Source organism: Lycorma delicatula, chromosome 1 (assembly GCF_047948215.1).
Source record: "Lycorma delicatula isolate Av1 chromosome 1, ASM4794821v1, whole genome shotgun sequence".
NCBI classification, from domain to species: Eukaryota; Metazoa; Arthropoda; class Insecta; order Hemiptera; family Fulgoridae; genus Lycorma; species Lycorma delicatula.
Genome location: NC_134455.1, coordinates 46,457,350 through 46,475,122, shown reverse-complemented (window position 1 = coordinate 46,475,122; position 17,773 = coordinate 46,457,350). Strand labels below are relative to the sequence as shown.

The 17,773-nt window shown below is 35.1% G+C and overlaps 1 pseudogene; it reads right to left on the bottom strand.

The window, feature by feature from the left end:
- Positions 1 to 10,217: 10,217 nt before the first annotated feature.
- LOC142317498 (protein FAM200C-like) lies at positions 10,218 to 11,985 on the bottom strand (annotated as a pseudogene).
- Positions 11,986 to 17,773: the final 5,788 nt, after the last annotated feature.

Here is a 17,773-nt window from a genome sequence, read left to right as displayed (position 1 = left end):
AATCTTTTAGATAATTAGAAGTACAAAACATATAAACAAGGTTCTTATGATTTGATAAAATAATAGTTTTAGATAAATAATAATATTTAACTAAAGTACTGCAACTTCCAAAATTTTATTATCTGTCAGTAAGATTCACAAAGTAATAGAAAAATAATTATATTTTGACTATAAATGAAAAATTCTAAATTTAAAAAATGTATTCACAGGAACACGTGTAACTATTGCAATAAATTTTCAAGTGGTATTTTTTTATATACTAACAGGAAGTTTAGGTAATTTTTGTAAAAAATATTGGAAAAAATACTATTTCAGTTAAAAGTTATTTTTCAGTTCAGGCTTACAAATATCCCTAAGAAGGAGTTCAGACTATACAGTACAGCGATTTTTTTTTACTAGTTTAAAAAATCTGTCCTATATGCACTACGCAAACAGATGCAGACACACAAAGATGTTCATAAAGATTGTTTACAGAACCCAAGGGAAGAATTACGAACCCACCAAACTGTATTTTAAATTTCCAATTTTTATGAAACATCCATGTCTGGAGATATCAATATTAAAATACACTCCACTTTCTTATGTATGACATTGTTTATAAAATTGAATACAAGTAGGAGGCAACTGGAGGTATAGCATCTTTTTTTTTATATAAAGAGCCACGTTAAGGTACAAAGTTAGAAGTGATCATTCTAAGTGTCTCATTATCACAAAAAAATGTAAGCGAAACATTTTTGAAGGAAGAAAAAGTATCATCAATACAACAAATAATTTATTTTTCCTTTTAAATAAATATAAACAAAAATGTCAGGTCATTTTTTAAAATTATTAGTTCATTTTTTTATACAAGAATTCCACCCTCAATGATATTAAGTGAAAATCTTAACAAAGTTGTCTTAACAGATAAATTGGTCTTATAATTTGTCGAGGTTGAAACAGTAAAAAAAAAAATGTAATCTAGGTTTTTTAATTGTTTTTTTTTGTGTAGTAAAACATTTTTAAATAAATGTTTCGAATATTTTTCACTTATTCTTAACTTTTAAGTAAAGACAACGTTTTAGAATCAGTCGATTATTAAACAGGAGAAATATGCTTTACTTTAAAGAAGGGATGATCTTAATTAGATTATATAACATAAAATAACTTAGTTTTCAGTGAACAGTTCACTAAACTAATTAGAGAATCTTTCAACGATCAACTGTGGAACAAGTAAGTGCAACATTAAATCGAATTCAACAGGAAAAAAACAATTTATTGATTTATCGTTTTTTTATTTATTAATTTTTTTCAGTATTGTGAGAATATTACATGGCGCAAAGAAAAATCCCAACGGTTTGCACAGTATTGAACCTATCAAAAAAAAAAGTTGCTTTCGGCACGCCGGAAGGCGGAAGTAGATTTTACCGGTGCTAGGTAGGGGATAAAAATCATTTCCATCTTAAAATTAAAGATAATTTCAAATTTACTCAATACGGCAACGATGAAAAAAAAGTTTCGCATGTTTAGCATACGACAAGCCCCATCTTACAATTCAAGCAACATTTTGGTCATTCCTTGCCGTAAGGGTTGGTCATATCAAAAGTCGTTTCAGAAAAAAAATTTAGGTAATGTTTAGAGGACTAACGACTACTTTAAACCGATTCGATACTGTGCCTATTAAGGGAGGTATGAGTTTTTTTGTCTTCAAAACCTCCGTTTTTCAAGTCCCTGGGCCAATCCATTGGCCGAGGGTCTTGAAAAATTGGTATTTTTTGAAATCACCATTGGTGATATCAAAAAAAGTTACTTATATAAGTTTTAGTACCGTATCTAAAGAACTTTAAACGAATTCGATATTTTTTAATAAGAAAGTTATTGCGATATTTTGTTTTTTTCGAAAAAGCCCCCCCCCCCCCGCATTGCCACCCCAAGGCTCGATTTTGGCCGTTAATGAACTCCGCCGAGATTTTAGGACGAGTAATTTTTAAGGAACAATTTGAAAGTGATTGGCGCAAAATTATGGCAGTTATTGTGTCCACAAGAAAGTGAAACATATAATAATTTATATATATAATAATTTTTTATGTAATTTCCATTTCCATTCCATATTCCTACGCATAATCTGCAAGCCTATGTAGTTAATTAATTGTAAAAGAAAAAGAATATGTAATAAGAATAGTCCTTATCGGATGGAATTAATGAGAGCTTGATAAGAAATGATTTTTTTCAAAGACGATTTGGTTAAAAACCCTTACTTCAAATACAGTATAAGACACCTAGGATATCAACCAGAGATAACAGTGTTATAAATAATTAAAATGAAAATATCCTTCTACTTGCGTATATATTCCAGCTTAATAACCTCATTTTATAATGACGATAAAAAATGAGGGTGGTCTTATTGTATTGTCTTAACACTATTACCAGTATGTTTAGCTAAGCAATTTCAGCGAGTTAACAAAGTATTTTCTTTGAAAAATATGGGAAATTAAAAAAAATGTCCTTTCTACACATACATTTTACATTATTTTCTTTATATATCCAAGTTTAATCAACACATTGCTCGACAACCCCTATCTGATATTATTCTTTATTAATATTTTCTTTTTAGGGAAATAATATACAATTCCTATTTATCGTGATCTTCGACAATTTGAAGGATTATGGACCAATTTTTCTTCGTTTATTCACTATTTTACATGAATAATTATTTGAGTCCAAAATGGATATTAAAAAGTACTTTCCTTCATATTTTAAGAAGAATAAGAAATATATTTTCTTATTATTTTGATGTGTTAGGTTAAAATTCGTAAAAAAAATTATTTGAAGAAGATTTTTGGAAACGAAATTAAATTGCGCAGCCTAACAGAAATTAACGAACAAAATTAATATAACTTTTCCTTTTCTAAAATTATTACTGACTCCTAATAAACTCGTGTAAAGCTAATGCCTCCAATGTATAACCTAATCTCTGTTATAAATAAATTAACTAATTCAAAATAATGTAGGAATATTAAACCGATCCAAAGCAAATTATTAAAAACTTTCAGAAAAAAAAATAACTTAAAGGAAAAATGTAAGAGAAAAAATAAAAATGACGTAAAATAAATCTAAACAGAAAACTAATATTTTTATGGTTGATGTATTAACTTTATTTTTATTAGTTTTTTAGTCGAGTATAAAAACCGCAATAATAAATAAGTTTGAATCCACTATTTATTATTAGCCCCGTAGAAGGTAGCAAACGATTTTAAAGCATATGGAAAAAGTCGGTAAAACATTTTTGTTGCAGCTTTTTATTAAATTTTTTTTGCCAGTGGCTAAAACAATATTATGCATTAGTATTTGAATACTACATTTTGTAACATTAGAAATAGCGTGATTTTAGGTGTGAAAAGGATTAGAGTTAAAATTTATATTTCTCAAACATATTATCTGTCAAAAATTAGATTTCTTAATTCCTATCTTGGGCCTTCGATGTTAGTAAAATTTTGAACGAATCTTTCAAAAATCTTTTAAAAGTAAAGTTTTACAACATAATCTGAGTGAATAAAATAAATCTTTCACTGTGACTAAATTCACTTATGAACAGTGACAGCAGATTGAGCAATGCAGATGTGCACAATCAGTGATCTCTTTATGGTTCATTGAAATACGTACTTTCAGCGGTAAAATAACAAAGTTCACCTGATGTAGGTTTTTATTCATTTGGACGTCGTAGGGTGACGTACAGAATTCCAATGAATGTCCATGACCGGTTAAAATATTTACCTTTACTCGTATATTGCAATTAAGAATGTACGGAAACTGCTATATAAAATAAAATTGCTCTTCTTATAGAAATCTCACTCCATAAAGTAATTATTATCTCATTGTGGTTTTGCAATTGAATTTCAATTCAGAAGTAATTTAATCAATCACGTAAAATTATCAATATTATTTGGCTACAAACATCTTTTACAAAATTCTATACGTAACGTTATTTGAGCAATAACCTCGTTTGCAAATATGTTTCCTTCTGTAGAATAGCAAACCCTTTTACAGGATTCTGAATACATATTTCAACTAAAAAAAACCTTCTTGAAAAAAGTATCTTAAATTTATATTCCCGCAGTAAATATATATATATATACACTATAATTTTAATACACGATATATTTGTGAAAATCACGTTTTTCTGTCGTTCTTTAATTTTCGAAGTCAGCACAGACATCAAAAAGTTTAAATTTACTAGCTAAAAAAGTGTTTTATAGATTTTAATTTTAAGTTACATTTTTTAGTTTTTATTTTTATTCGAAATTCGGATAATCCTAAAAAAATGCTGCCTTTAACAAACCGAATAAGAGACTCTTTATGTTACGAGTAAGAAAAAGATATCAAATTATAGAATTATGCATTAGTGTTACATAACTTCTCTATAATTTACTGGTGAGTATTGTATAAAGAAAAATAAACGAAAAGAAAGTTATTTGTATGTCTAAGTTTAGTGTAAACAACTGAAGAATAATATTTTTTCCATAACTCATGAAGAACTTAATTACAACTTATTTTTATTATCTTTTTCTGAGAAAATTAGTATGATTTTTAGTTGTAGGAGATTGTTAATATTATATCTGTCAATTCATTTTGTGTTATAATCAATAAAGTTGTCGGTTACCGAATAAGACACAAGTCAATCCAGACATTGTGAAAACTGCGAAGGCCATTGTTAAGAATATCCTTACTACTCCGTTCACTGACATTAGAAAAAAGTAAGGAGCAAATGATTTACTTCAGTGAGCTGAATGCAGTTCATTTATACAGACGTACACGTGTTTATTCATATACCAGTATTTATAGATGAGAAAAAATTATAATAAATATATCCTATGATCGAAATGGAGACGTCCTTCTATTACTGAAATCAGTCAAAAAGTTACGAATAAAAAAAAATTTATCAAGTTGTAGAATTATGCATTAGTGTTACATAACTTCACTAACATAATTTATTGGTGAGTATTATGAAAAAAAAATATTCATCAAAAGAAAGTAATTTTTTTGTATTTATTAAATCTAAATTTGTCAATTTTGCATTAGTACTAATCAGTCCTAATAGAGAATATAATTTCTATATTGTAAGTAGTGTGTCTAATAGCGAGTTATTTTGTTTTATACCTTATTCTTGGAAAAATTCAAAAGTGCTGAAGTTAAATTTGATATTTCTATTCGTCTTGATCGATCATAATTTTTCTCATAGTTTAATTTTATTAAAGTAAACGAGGTGAGTGTCAAATCGTAACACTTGTAGAGGACTGCACACAAGTGAAAGGCCACTTTCAAAAATGACATAACCATTCTTAAAAATAACTATATCAGTCTTACTAAGAAAAGGAAGAGTGAATTGGTTTCCCCTTCAATGAGCCAGATATATTTTTGTATATCGGCAAGCCAATCTCACTGAAATTCAAAAATATGCAGCCCCGTAAGTTCATTCTGTACGACGCAGGGAAGAGTTTATAATATACATTTCTTAGAGAATGCAACTCTTGTATAAGTAACTAACACTTGTACCTCAGATGGATTGCCTGAGTTAGAACCATAATAACTGATAGTGTGAAATCATAAGAAGGAAACATACAGATAGGGTAGAGCAACAAATTAATTTACCCTTTTTTAAAGCGAAATAATGTATACACTTTCATCTCGATATCGCTAAGTTATTCAAATAGCACTCTAGTTTTACGCTCCAAAGAAAAGAAAATTAGGATTTTACTCAACACAAATAAACTAATTATTTTGGAATAATTATGTTATATTGTGTATATATATATAAACGTTTCGCAGGCAGGCCTATAGATCTACCACCAACTAAAATTATATTACTTATATTTCTAACATTGCCCGTTACATTTTTTTTTTATTTACAAGGTAAATAGATGACTTGCACAAGGTGTAATATATGTTAAGTTTTGCTTGTTCCCGAATCAGACCTAAGATTACTTTTTACTTATATCAGATCAAACGTTTCAAATGATTTGTTTCCATCTATTTCTGAATATAATAAAACATTACGTTTATTGTGACTGTCGTAAAATGTTATATTTGTAATGATTAACTGTAACTACCCAAAATATTTTTTTTTTAAATATCAAGTTAAAAAGAATATCAATAAAATTTAGTCCTGTTTGTCGTACAAAATACAGATTGCTATAAACTGTAAAACAGACAGAGAACTTTAATCCAGTGTTGAATCATTGAATGATGCGTTCGCATTCATAAATACAATCTAACTCAGACAGATGAACACTACTTATACGTAAACACAAGCGCACGTAAAACATTTAAATGGATAGAGCAATTAATTTAAAATAAATTGCTTTGTCCGAGCACACGAGATTCCATGCGATTTAATCGATCCAATCCGATAAACCTGAAAGTTTTAAATGGGAAGTAGTTCATAGATGGAGAGCGCTAAATAGTATGAATATAAAACCGATTCCAGGTTACATTAGCGATTCAAGATCATTTAACTTGTCGGCATTGTTTGTAGCATCAGGAACTGTAATATAGTTTCGGTATATTTATGATTAAAATTAAGGGCCACATAATAATGCACAAGCTATTGTTTGTTTACGGATGAGCAACGTCAACATTCAGTCGAAATGGAATTTAAAGTTCCAACAATGGTGTTTAACAGCTGGAATCGGTAACAATTTAATACCGACAAATCTTGAATTGTTATCATATCATTAAGCTACTAGAAACATTGTTAACAATTTTAGCGTTCACTAATACAAATACATAACTATGAATATGATAATCAAAAGCCCTATATTTGTACCGCAAGACCAGCAGCTATTCCGAACACATAAGTCGTAGCATGTCATACTGAATTTCCTGCCTTTAGGAAACAAACAAAATGCATGCCTACTAAACGGTCATTGCACGCGCCGAAGCTAGCTGTACATTCCGATCTACTATTGTCCGAAACCGCGCGCGCATTTCAGGCGGTGACACACACAATACAAATGCATACTCTAAACACCTATTACACTTCCTACAAATGACTACCCCGTTATCACTATTTCCTCCCCCTCACGGAACCTCTGAAACACTCAAACACTGAATTGTTCATCAACAATACATCATTGTCCTATAGCAAGCATTCAATTATGCGACTCAGTTTCGATAAATAAAGAAAAAAATTAACATCCATACCCGGACTGAAACTGAAATCATTGTGAGAGAACAAAATTTGGAACTCAATACTTCTATTGTTTTAGTGTATTTGGATAAACGTAATGGAAAAACGTTATAAATCCTCCTTTTACAACATATATTTAAAGTAATAGATGAACATTACAATTAATTTATTAACTTTGCTTAATTATCATATCACTAGAAATTGTTGAAATTATAAAAATATTAATAGAACTAAACTTATATTATACAAATTTAAGTGACACAGTAATAATAATAATGATAATAAAAAAATTGAACATAAAGAGTAATAATATTGTTCATAAGTTATAATCGGTAATAAAAAATTATACAAACACATTGTTAAGTATTCTTATAAATTTGGATCGGTTTGCGATACAAAACAATTACAATTGGTGTTGATAATAAAGCATAGTTACTTCTTTCGCAGGAGTAATTTAAAATAATATAACGGGAATAAAGTAAAGGGGGTAAAAGATATTTCCTCCCAAAGAGGAATTTTTGTCATTTATATTATGTAGTAAATAATATTAAGCCAACCGAAGTTTATAAAAAGGAAATTGCGGTAGCTACCTACAGATTGGTACAAGCATCCTCATTACCCGAAATAGTATTCCGAAAAGTCTTAAATTCGAGGAAAGGAACCAACTGAAGACTTTCATCAGAACGATAGCTTTGGGAAGTAAAGATAGCAAATAAGTATATTCAATTGAAAATACTAAAGTAGTTTGTTAAATATTAAATCTGTTGATTATTAAATTTAATATTAAATATTAAATTAATATTTACGCATAAGTAAAAAAGAAAAAAACGATTAATTACTACAAATCAAATTAATCTTATTCAAAAGGAAGAAAATTACTACTACTTATTATTATAACTGTTATTATTTATGTTTACATTCTATTAATATTATTATTATTTATTGAACACTGTTTTAAAAGAAGGCAGTAAAAAGTGACCAAAAAAAAACAATTGTTTCTTCACGATTAAGGTAGCTAAACTATCTAAAAAAAAACTGCTTGAAAAGTTAATTACCTACGAATTAAAACCTGTTCTGAAAAAAAAACTCTATTCACTGTGTCAGTAAAATTTAATGAATTGTGTAGAAATGAAGAAAGTAACAAGAAAGATGTGTGGAATTAAAACAGTCGGTGAGGAAACTTAATTTTATTTTAGAAAAAAGTCTGTTATTAAAAAATTAACCAGAAACATTTATAGATCTGATAGGTCTGATTTGGTGGTAGAAAATATTTAAAAATTAAGCTAAAAAAAATCTGCATTGTTGTTAGCAAAGTGCAGAAGAGTTGGAAAGGAATTAGTTCATCTTGAAAGGGAAAAGCTAATGAAAAATATGACGCCTTAAAATTAAAATGAGTAAACATTAATAAATTTTGGAGGAATTCATCCAACGTTGTGGAGGATAAAAATTAAAGTATACAGATTTACAAAGTACAATTTTATTTTTAAATTAAGAAAACATTATTCTGATGGAGATTTCATATTATTGAATTTAAACTTTCTGAATATGACTTCTGTGATAAAAATGTATATTTTCTTTATACTATAAGTAATAACAATAATGTAACCAACGCAGGTCCCTTTTTACATCGCATAGGGTGCCTGCGGATAGTGTCACGGCGATCAGGTTAGAGGTTTCGAGGAAGCTCGGTTTGCTGTCTAGTCCATCTTCTGATGATGGCGTGGTGGATGAAGCACCCGTTCCTCCAAATCCTATGGCATATCTGTTTGCGGAGAATTCGCTGCGCTACGGTGGAATGGATCCGACATTGAGACCGAGGATTCTTAGGTTGTGGGCGAAATGTGGCACGAAAATAATAATCGATCACGTCAAAAAAGCTTTTAGCTAATAAAGTTTCACATGTGACAAAAATCCAGGGCCTTCAGGAGTTGGTTTACGTCAGTACTTTCACGGTAACTCTTCCTAATGGCCAGCGAGTTAGAGAAGCTATGAGGCGACATAGACCTGGGATGCCAGCTTGGGAGTTTGGTCTGACAAGGAAGGTTAACAAGCTGCGAAGAGAGATAGGTCGTCTGAACACATTTATGACAGCCAGAAGGCGCGAACTGCTGCGGAGAGCATTGTCTGCATCCATAGGAACCCGGAAAACAACTCGGTTGCCGCAGCACTAGATTTATTGAAACACCACGTGGTGCTATCCTGTAGGATGTGCCTTTACAAAATAAGTAATATGCGACGCTAACAGAACCGTTTGTTTAGAACCAACCAGTGTGAGTTCTATAAGAGGCTGCAAACACCAGCTGTGCAGCAGCTCCAGAATTCGGCAGCTCCTTCCAACACTGAAGTTTTGGATTATTGGATTCCAATCTAGTCGAGCTCATTACGGCATCGTGATGGAGCTGATTGGATCCGTGATGAGAAGAGGAGAGTGAATGGGGTGCCATCTATGGTTGACCATATTGTAATTTTGGATGATGTGATTGGGTCTGTTGCTCTGACGCATAACGGGAAAACACTCGGGATCGACGGGGTGCACAACTTTTGGTTCAAGCGCTTCTCAGCTGAACATGAATGACATGCTGAGTTTTACTCGGCGTTGTTGCAGAATTCCAGTCTTATGCCAGGATTTTTCACCCAGGGAGTGAACTACCTGATTCCTAAGACTGTTTTAGCTCCGGCAGACCCTGCAAAATACCGATCTATTACTTGCCTCCCAACAATTTTTATAATTTTTACATCTATCTTGAGTGCCAAAATTTCTGAACATCTAGAGCAGTGATTATCAAACTTATTTATTTTACCGCCCCCTTTGAAAATCAATTATTTTTCAGCGCCCCCCATTTTTTATACACCCCTAAAACTTAAAAACCACAATTTCATTACTTTAATTAATTTAGTTATATTAGTCGGTTCTGATGTTTAAACTTACATTCTAAACTAGAAATTTTTACCAGTGAGAGCAAATAAAACCCAACTTTATAATATTAATAATATATTTTAATCAAATTAAAAGAAACAATATAAATATGTAATCGGTTTTCGTTTTTATACTAATCTAATGAGATGGATGAATTTGATGATATTTAATAAGTTTGTTGATATCAGGTTCGATTTTACTCATAAACAGTCGTAAGTCGCCGCGTTTGGTAACTTGCAAATGATTTCTCTTTTTAGTAAGCAGCGTTGTCACAGCGCTAAATCCACGTTCACACAAATATGACGATGGGAATGCTATCAAAAATCGTTCAACGATAGACCACAATCCAGAGTACAACTGCGGAATTGACTTTTGTAGCCAAAATTGTTGGTAGCCATTTTTGTATTTGATTTTTATTTCCTCGTTCGTTGTCAGTTCTATAAGTTCTTCTTCCAATTGGGGTGATATTGCTATGTTGACATTTGGAAAAGGATCTAACACCCAGTCTGGTATTTCCAATTTCAAAATGTCCTGGAATCTTTCAATGAAATCACTGTGAAGATTTTCCAAATGTTGGCAGTAGACGAGCAAGTCGTCGTTGTTGCAGGATACTGATAAATTGGGAAAATTATGGAACTCACGTCTGCCGATATTCTTCTTGTGTAAGAGCAACTTGGCTACGAAAGCAGCGACGACATTTTTTGTTTTTATTAAGTTCAAGTCATCGCCTTGAAGTTGGAGATTCATATCATTAAGCAATGTATAAAGGTCTGTCAGGTATGCGATATCATTCTTTGATGTGATGAGGTTTTCGCGCAATTCTGTGTCTTTGTTTTCCAAGAACTCTATGACAGAGTCAAACAGATTGTAAAAACGAGTCAGACAATTTCCTTTTGATAGCCAACGCACTTCTGTGTGAAAGATCAATCTATTGAAATCTTCATCATTATCAACACAAAGCTGATTAAATAATCTGTCATTTAAAGAGTTGTTTCGGATTTTATTGACTGCTCTGATGACATGTTGCAATGATTGAAATAGTCGTTCACTTAAAGTTCTAGCAACTAAATGCTGTCGATGTATAACGCAATGTACAGCAAGCACATCAGGAATTTTGTTTTTTAAGTACGATATGAAGCCTTTTTGACACCCCGTCATAGCTGGAGCACCATCTGTAGCAGCTGATATAATATTCTTCAACGGAATTTCTTTTTCATCACAAAACTTCTCCAGTGTTTTAAATATGGTTTCTCCTTTCGTGTCTGTCTCTAAATTTCTAGCAAATAAAAGTTCTTGACATATTTTTTCATCTTTAATAAATCTCACGTAAGACAACAACAATGCTTCATTAGTTGGTAAAGTGGACTCATCCAACTGAATTGAAAATTTACTAGTCTTCAGATGATTACACAATGACTTTTCAATGTTTTCAGCCATTTCATCAATTCGTCTTTGGACAGAACTATTGCTCAAAGGAATTTTTCGAATTATATCTGCCGCCGGTTTATGGAGCACAGTAGTTATAACTTCTTTTATCGCCGGCAAAATTAACGTTTCTCCGATGGTGTGTGGTTTACCTGTTTGAGCAATTAACAGAGAGATATTGTATGAAGCTCGAAGTCCGTCATCGTTTTGCTTAGCAGCCATCGAAAAAAGTTTCGATACCCTTGGCTGAGCATTATGCTTCTTTTCCAGATCTTGAAAATAGGCTACATTTTTTGTCTTTCTTATCCGGATGCATTTTATTCAAATGATCTTGAAGTCTTGAAGGCTTCATCGCTTCGTTTGAAAATTTTTTTGAACAAAGAAGGCACAAAGGCAAAGATGGGTTTGTCGAATTTTCTATGAATCCATATTTAATATATTCTAGACTGTATTGCCGTTTCTTCTTTTTTGCTTCCGACATGGCTTTGTTTTCAAAAATATGTAAATAAAGTGTTGAACTTAAATAATTTTTTAAAGATAGCGCGCGAAACCACAAATGAAAATATAAGAAAAATTACGAGATTTTATATAGGATTTAAATACAGCAAGTAACGACTGGAATAAGAGTAGCACGCACAAACTCGTTTATCTCTTTCGACGCACAATCGTACTGAGCAAGTATCGATGAACCAGCCGATTTCTACCGGATTACACCAATCAGAATTACCAAAATACATTGCTATTTTATTGTACTATTATTGTACTAATTTATTAGAACGAAACTATTTTTGTTGAATATCTTTCTCATTTATATAAGATTCTCATTATAAGATAATTAAAATTTTATATTTCGACTAGTAAATAATACTACTAACAATAATAACTTATTTAACTACGGAAAATAAATTAATATCATTTCGTATTATAGATAAATATGGGTAATTTTCCATAGAATTTTAGTTTATAATTTAGAACTGGTTCAAATAAAAACCGCCGCCTAAGCCAGCGTTTTTATTATTTGTAATATTTAATATTTATAATATATAGAAATAGTAAACGATGTTTACAATAAGTGAACTGTTTAGGCTTACTATACTATTTGACACTGGACGGTAATGGGTTAATTGTAAAAAAAATTTTCTATCACAACTTTTTGAACAATAATTATATACGTATTTCCATTTTATATAAAAATGATGATTCTTACATCAGTAATTTCTTATAAAATGCTAGGAAAATATTGTAATATGTACTTATGTTAAAAACAAGAAAGAAAGTAAAGAAAACTCAATTTATGTTAGTTTACGTATGTATAATATTTTAAAACTCTGCATGGTAGTTTTTTCCTAATGTTTAAATAATTTCTGGTGCAATATAATTAAGGTAAAATTGCTCTAATTTTTTAACTATCATCGATCATGTTCCTTTATCCGCAGAAACTTGTTACAACTTGATTGCGTACGGTGTGCGGGCTATCCTACGAAATCTATGTTAAGTATTTTAAGTTTTTATAACATCATACAGGGTAGAAATATAAACTAATTATTCGTTATTGTGGTGGGTTTTAATTTTAGTGAAATTTAAAATACTATGTAAAGTAAATGAAATTACAAATTATACATCGCCCCCCTAACCCGCATCAACGCCCCCCATTTTTTCTGGGCCCCTTAACGCCCACCTCAGGTTTCAAACGCCCCCAAGGGGGCGTTATCGCCCACTTTGAGAAAGACTGATCTAGAGCGACACCAGATTATTGCGGAAGATGAGAAGGGTTGTCGAAAGAACAGAAGAGGTTGCAAGGAGCAGTTAGTGGTGGACGGATTTCTCTCTGCCTTGGCTAAAAAGAGTCATTATTTTTTACTTTTTTTTTTGGTACAATCTATGTACAGCTTGTAAAGGTTAATGACCCCTTGTTCGTCGAGTTCCGGCGATGCGCATGGATAAATGGTGCATCTGTCTTGTGTTAACCGTTCCTAATAAAGAGCCCGCGACCACTGGCGAGATAGTGATTCACCAAGGCAAATTTCTGGGTGATGCTCGGAGTGCGCTCTGGATTTGTATGGCGCTGAATCCTCTGTCCAACATCCTAACATGAGAAAATGAGGGGTTTGCAATTGGCCAATACTCTTATAACTACCCCATGTACCATGGAGTGACACCAAGAATGATGTTCTGACACCAAGAAGGGTGTCCAACGGCTTGTTAAATTGGTCGAGAAATTCAGTGTTGACATTTGTATGAGATTTGACTAAGACAAGTGTAGGGTTAATGCCAAGAGAAAAGGAGTTTGGTCGTAGATGGACGATTGTAGTGTGGTGTTCATGGATCATCCCCGTTTGGTGATGACAGCTATGCAGCGTGGTGAAACCTACCGATCTGTTGGCTTCATTCAAGATGTGGGAATAAACCACAGTCAAGCGAAAGAGATCCTTACGTCTGGCCTCAAGGGTCGTGGCCTCAAGTGCTATCATAAAGTCGCAATTGAGGGGGGACAATAAAGTGAAGAGCATCAATACCTACGTTGTGTCGCTGGTTGCCTAGAGTTTTGGTGTTCTGAGATGGACGAGAACGGAGCTTGAGGGGCTTAATCAGTTTCTTAGAAGTGAATTCACCGGGCACCGAGCGCATAAACCGCGCAGTTCTCGCTTCCATCTTTCCAGAAACGGGGGTGAAAGAGGTGTTGCAAATTTCCGTGTGGTTCATGCGAAACAACTGAAGAAACTCAGAGACTATTTTCAACGACAAAGCGAATCCAGCGTAGTTCATGGGGAGGGGGTGAGAAGAGATGAAGGTCTGATCCCACTCCGCCTTAGCGACAATGACTATGCCCTTCTGAAACGGAAGACTCTAAATGAGATATATTGGTGGTCGCTACCGATATAATGCTCGAGAACTCTCCAGTTCCGGACAAGCGTGACCAGCACTTCGGAGGTGACAGAAATAGGAAACAGTTTCCAAATATCCTGAGCGGCTGAACGTCGTCGTGTTCCCTGTATTAAGGAGCATAAGTCCAGTACATGCCACCACGTCCAAAATGTATTTCCCTCTGGAGTTGTTCGTTACATATAATTTTGACTAGTATGAGTGTAGCACTTATTTAACTTAAACTTGTTCGTTTCCTGAGGAATTCACAGTCAACGGTGCCGTCAAATCTGGACTAGGCGCGGGGTTCGCGCTTCCGCGTTTTCGGTCAGTTAGTTTGAGGGAACCATATAAGGTTGGATGTGAAGATGTCCGTTTGAGGCTACGTGAAAGAGAAATTCGATATGTATTTTACTGATGCATATGTCTACCGAGGCATTTCCATCGGTAGCATCCCGACCGAGGCCTGGCTGATGATTGTGAGATGTAATCAATTAGAGGGTCTAAAGACAACCTCTGGTAAAGCCCCTCAGGGCTTGGAATGGAGTGGGTGGTGTGGCGACCGGTAACGTCACAAGATGAGTGTTTTCCCCCTACGGGGTTGGGATGCGCCATACCCCACTCCACCTACCTGGAGTTGAAATACCAGCTACCCCCAACCCACCGGCGGCAGCAAGGATAAGATCCTCCAGCATGTCAACCTTCCGACGAATGTCCGCTATCGAGTCATTTGGTGTGACGTAACAGCTAAAAACCGTCACTTCACCGCAGCAGATCCAAACGAACCCCTTGCCTGCGTCGTTCCTCTGAACTTGGGCTCTGCTGCGATACAGAATCCACATCGCGGCAGTCCCGAGTGAATCTCGGAACTATTGGGAGTCGTCACGGTCCCGGTATTGCTCGCTGATAGCAGCAAGTTGCTGGCTGTAGTAGCAAGTCATCGGCTAATCGGCTCCTGTTAAAGTTGGGCTGTAGAACATTAAACATTTTAACGAATCCTTCTTTTCATCTGCTCCAGAGCTACCCGGAAAACCTGCCACTCCCGAGACCTGGGTGCGTGGGCTAGCTCATATCTTTGTCCCGGCAGAGCATGAACCGAAGGGGCGGAACACTCCTTAGCCTTGTGCTCTCCTATCCCATACTTATGGTATAGCCGGCTCCTGTCAGACTCATTACATCTACCACCCAGATACTCATACCAATGGCACCTGAAACATCGAAGGACCTGTGCCCTAGATCTAATTTGGCAGTACAGCGAGCCAATCCTTATGTTGGATCGACTGAGTAGTGTAGCAGCATCTTCTCACCAATCTCTACTATTGCTAGTCTCTGCCCCCTGGCATTAGCGTTGGTAATGCTAACTCGGCAGTCTCCTATATCTCCGAGATCTCTTCGCAGTGCTGCTTCCCATCCTCCTTCCCTGTTACGCAGTCTAGATCTCGTATCTCCAGTGCCTCCAGCGGTTCTAGGTTAGCACCTTCTACGCGGTCGTAGCACCTTCTACGAATACATCCTTCAGGGCAGCATTCAAGGTGTGCTCTCGAATTCAATCAGAAAATCTCCCACCCTAATTTTTCGCATTGCCCCTAACTCTGCCTCAGTTTCCACCAGTTTCCCTTCCGGGTTTTAATGATGTTTCGTCATAAGTTTTTCCTTCGGTGTTTTTTGTATGAGGATCGCTTCTTTACGATTCTTTCTCTTTCTTATTTTTTCTTTTGCTGCTGCCTTTGGAAGTTTTTTGTTTCTCTTTGCAACCTCCTTATCTTCAGAGCTCTGGCCTTTCTTTTTTCCCTTCTTATTTTCCACTAGTGTCCAGGTTTGCACTTTTGGATGATTTAGGATTGAAAGGGTTCCCGGTTGAGTCCCGTTCGTGGATGTTAGGGATTCCTTCTTACCACTAGAATTCCATCTTTTTTTCTTCTTCTTCTCTGTCATGGGCTCTTCCAGGCTGGTAGGCTGTCTTTCCTCCAGCATTGCAGTGCCCGTGGAAGCATCCACACCAACTCTCGTGCGTAATAATAATAATGCTCCGGATAAATCCAACCCAACGTCCGTGCATAACATCTACGCACATGTCCAGGGCGGGCAACGACATCGTACGTCGGTACTTTCACTTAGATCGGCCAACCGGGAAATGGATTTGCTCAGGAGCTCCCTGTGGAGTATGGGATTGGCGGTCCCGAGCTGGTTGCGGTTATGCTTTTGGCTTTCGCTGTTTGCTGCGTGGGTGTTGGGAGGGGGTTATGAACGTGATCTGTTTTGTCGACGTTGGGCGGAGTGCGGACGGGGAGTGCTCATCCCTCTTCTCCGTTGTGGAGCCGGGTTAAATGTTAGCTGCTATGAGCTTGCTCTGCTGAAGTCTTGCACTTTCTAACGTGTGTCAGTCACTTCGGCCCTTGGCAGCGATTGTCCTATGGGTAAGGGTATCGGAGCCGTTACTGCTATGTGCGAACCCTGGGATGCCGGTTTCGTAGGTCAGGAAGTATCTGATTCCCCGGCCTGGGGTAAATTTGTAAAATGCGGCTGACTGGAGAAACCCAGGCAGGATCTGCGATCCTGGGCGCGCCCAACTGTCTCTCCACCCGCACCTTACGACATATTGACTGGCGAGAAACGTTTTTTATGGAGCAATCTACTTCCACGTTATCTGTGGCAGAAGGTCTATACAAAACCCGTCTAACAAAAAACCGTCGTCTTGAAGAACCTTTGGCTTCAGGTCCGAAGCGAAGAACGAGTTTTGATGTTAATGACAAGGAAAAATCGGATCGACCTAAGTTTCGGCTGAAGAGTCAGTCAGTCATATATGAAGAAGTGAAGGAGATTTCAGAAAAGTCAGTCCTTTCATGATTTCGCGTGTTATCACGGAAGCCGCCGAAGGACTAGTCAAGGAGGTTAGAAAGACAACTGTTTTTCTGTTCGTCGAAACTGTCAATGATTTACAGTTTCGCCGCTTCTTGAAGCCAACAAAATTGGCGTAATGGATGTTAAGGTTTCACCTCATAGCACATTGAATACCTCTAAGGGAGTAATCATATGCTGAGACTTGTTAAACTGCACCGAAGAGGAAATAGTAAAAGAACTTTTCGAACAGGATGTTGTAGCTAGTAGGAGATTGAATACTCGACGCAACGAAGAAATTGTACCCTCCATATTGCACGTCCTTTTGTTTCAACAAATCAAAGTGTCCGGATAAGATTAAGGCTGGTTTCCACAGACTTGAAGTGCGTCTGTTCATTCCGACTCCACTGAGGTGTTTCGGATATCAACGGTTTGGCACACGTCAGTACGCTGTATAAGGCAACAGTTTTACTCTTATGGATCCCCGCTGCATCCAGATGAACAATGCAAGGTTCCACCCGTCTGTGTGAGTTGGCATGGACATCACTTGGCAAGATCGCAGAATTGCC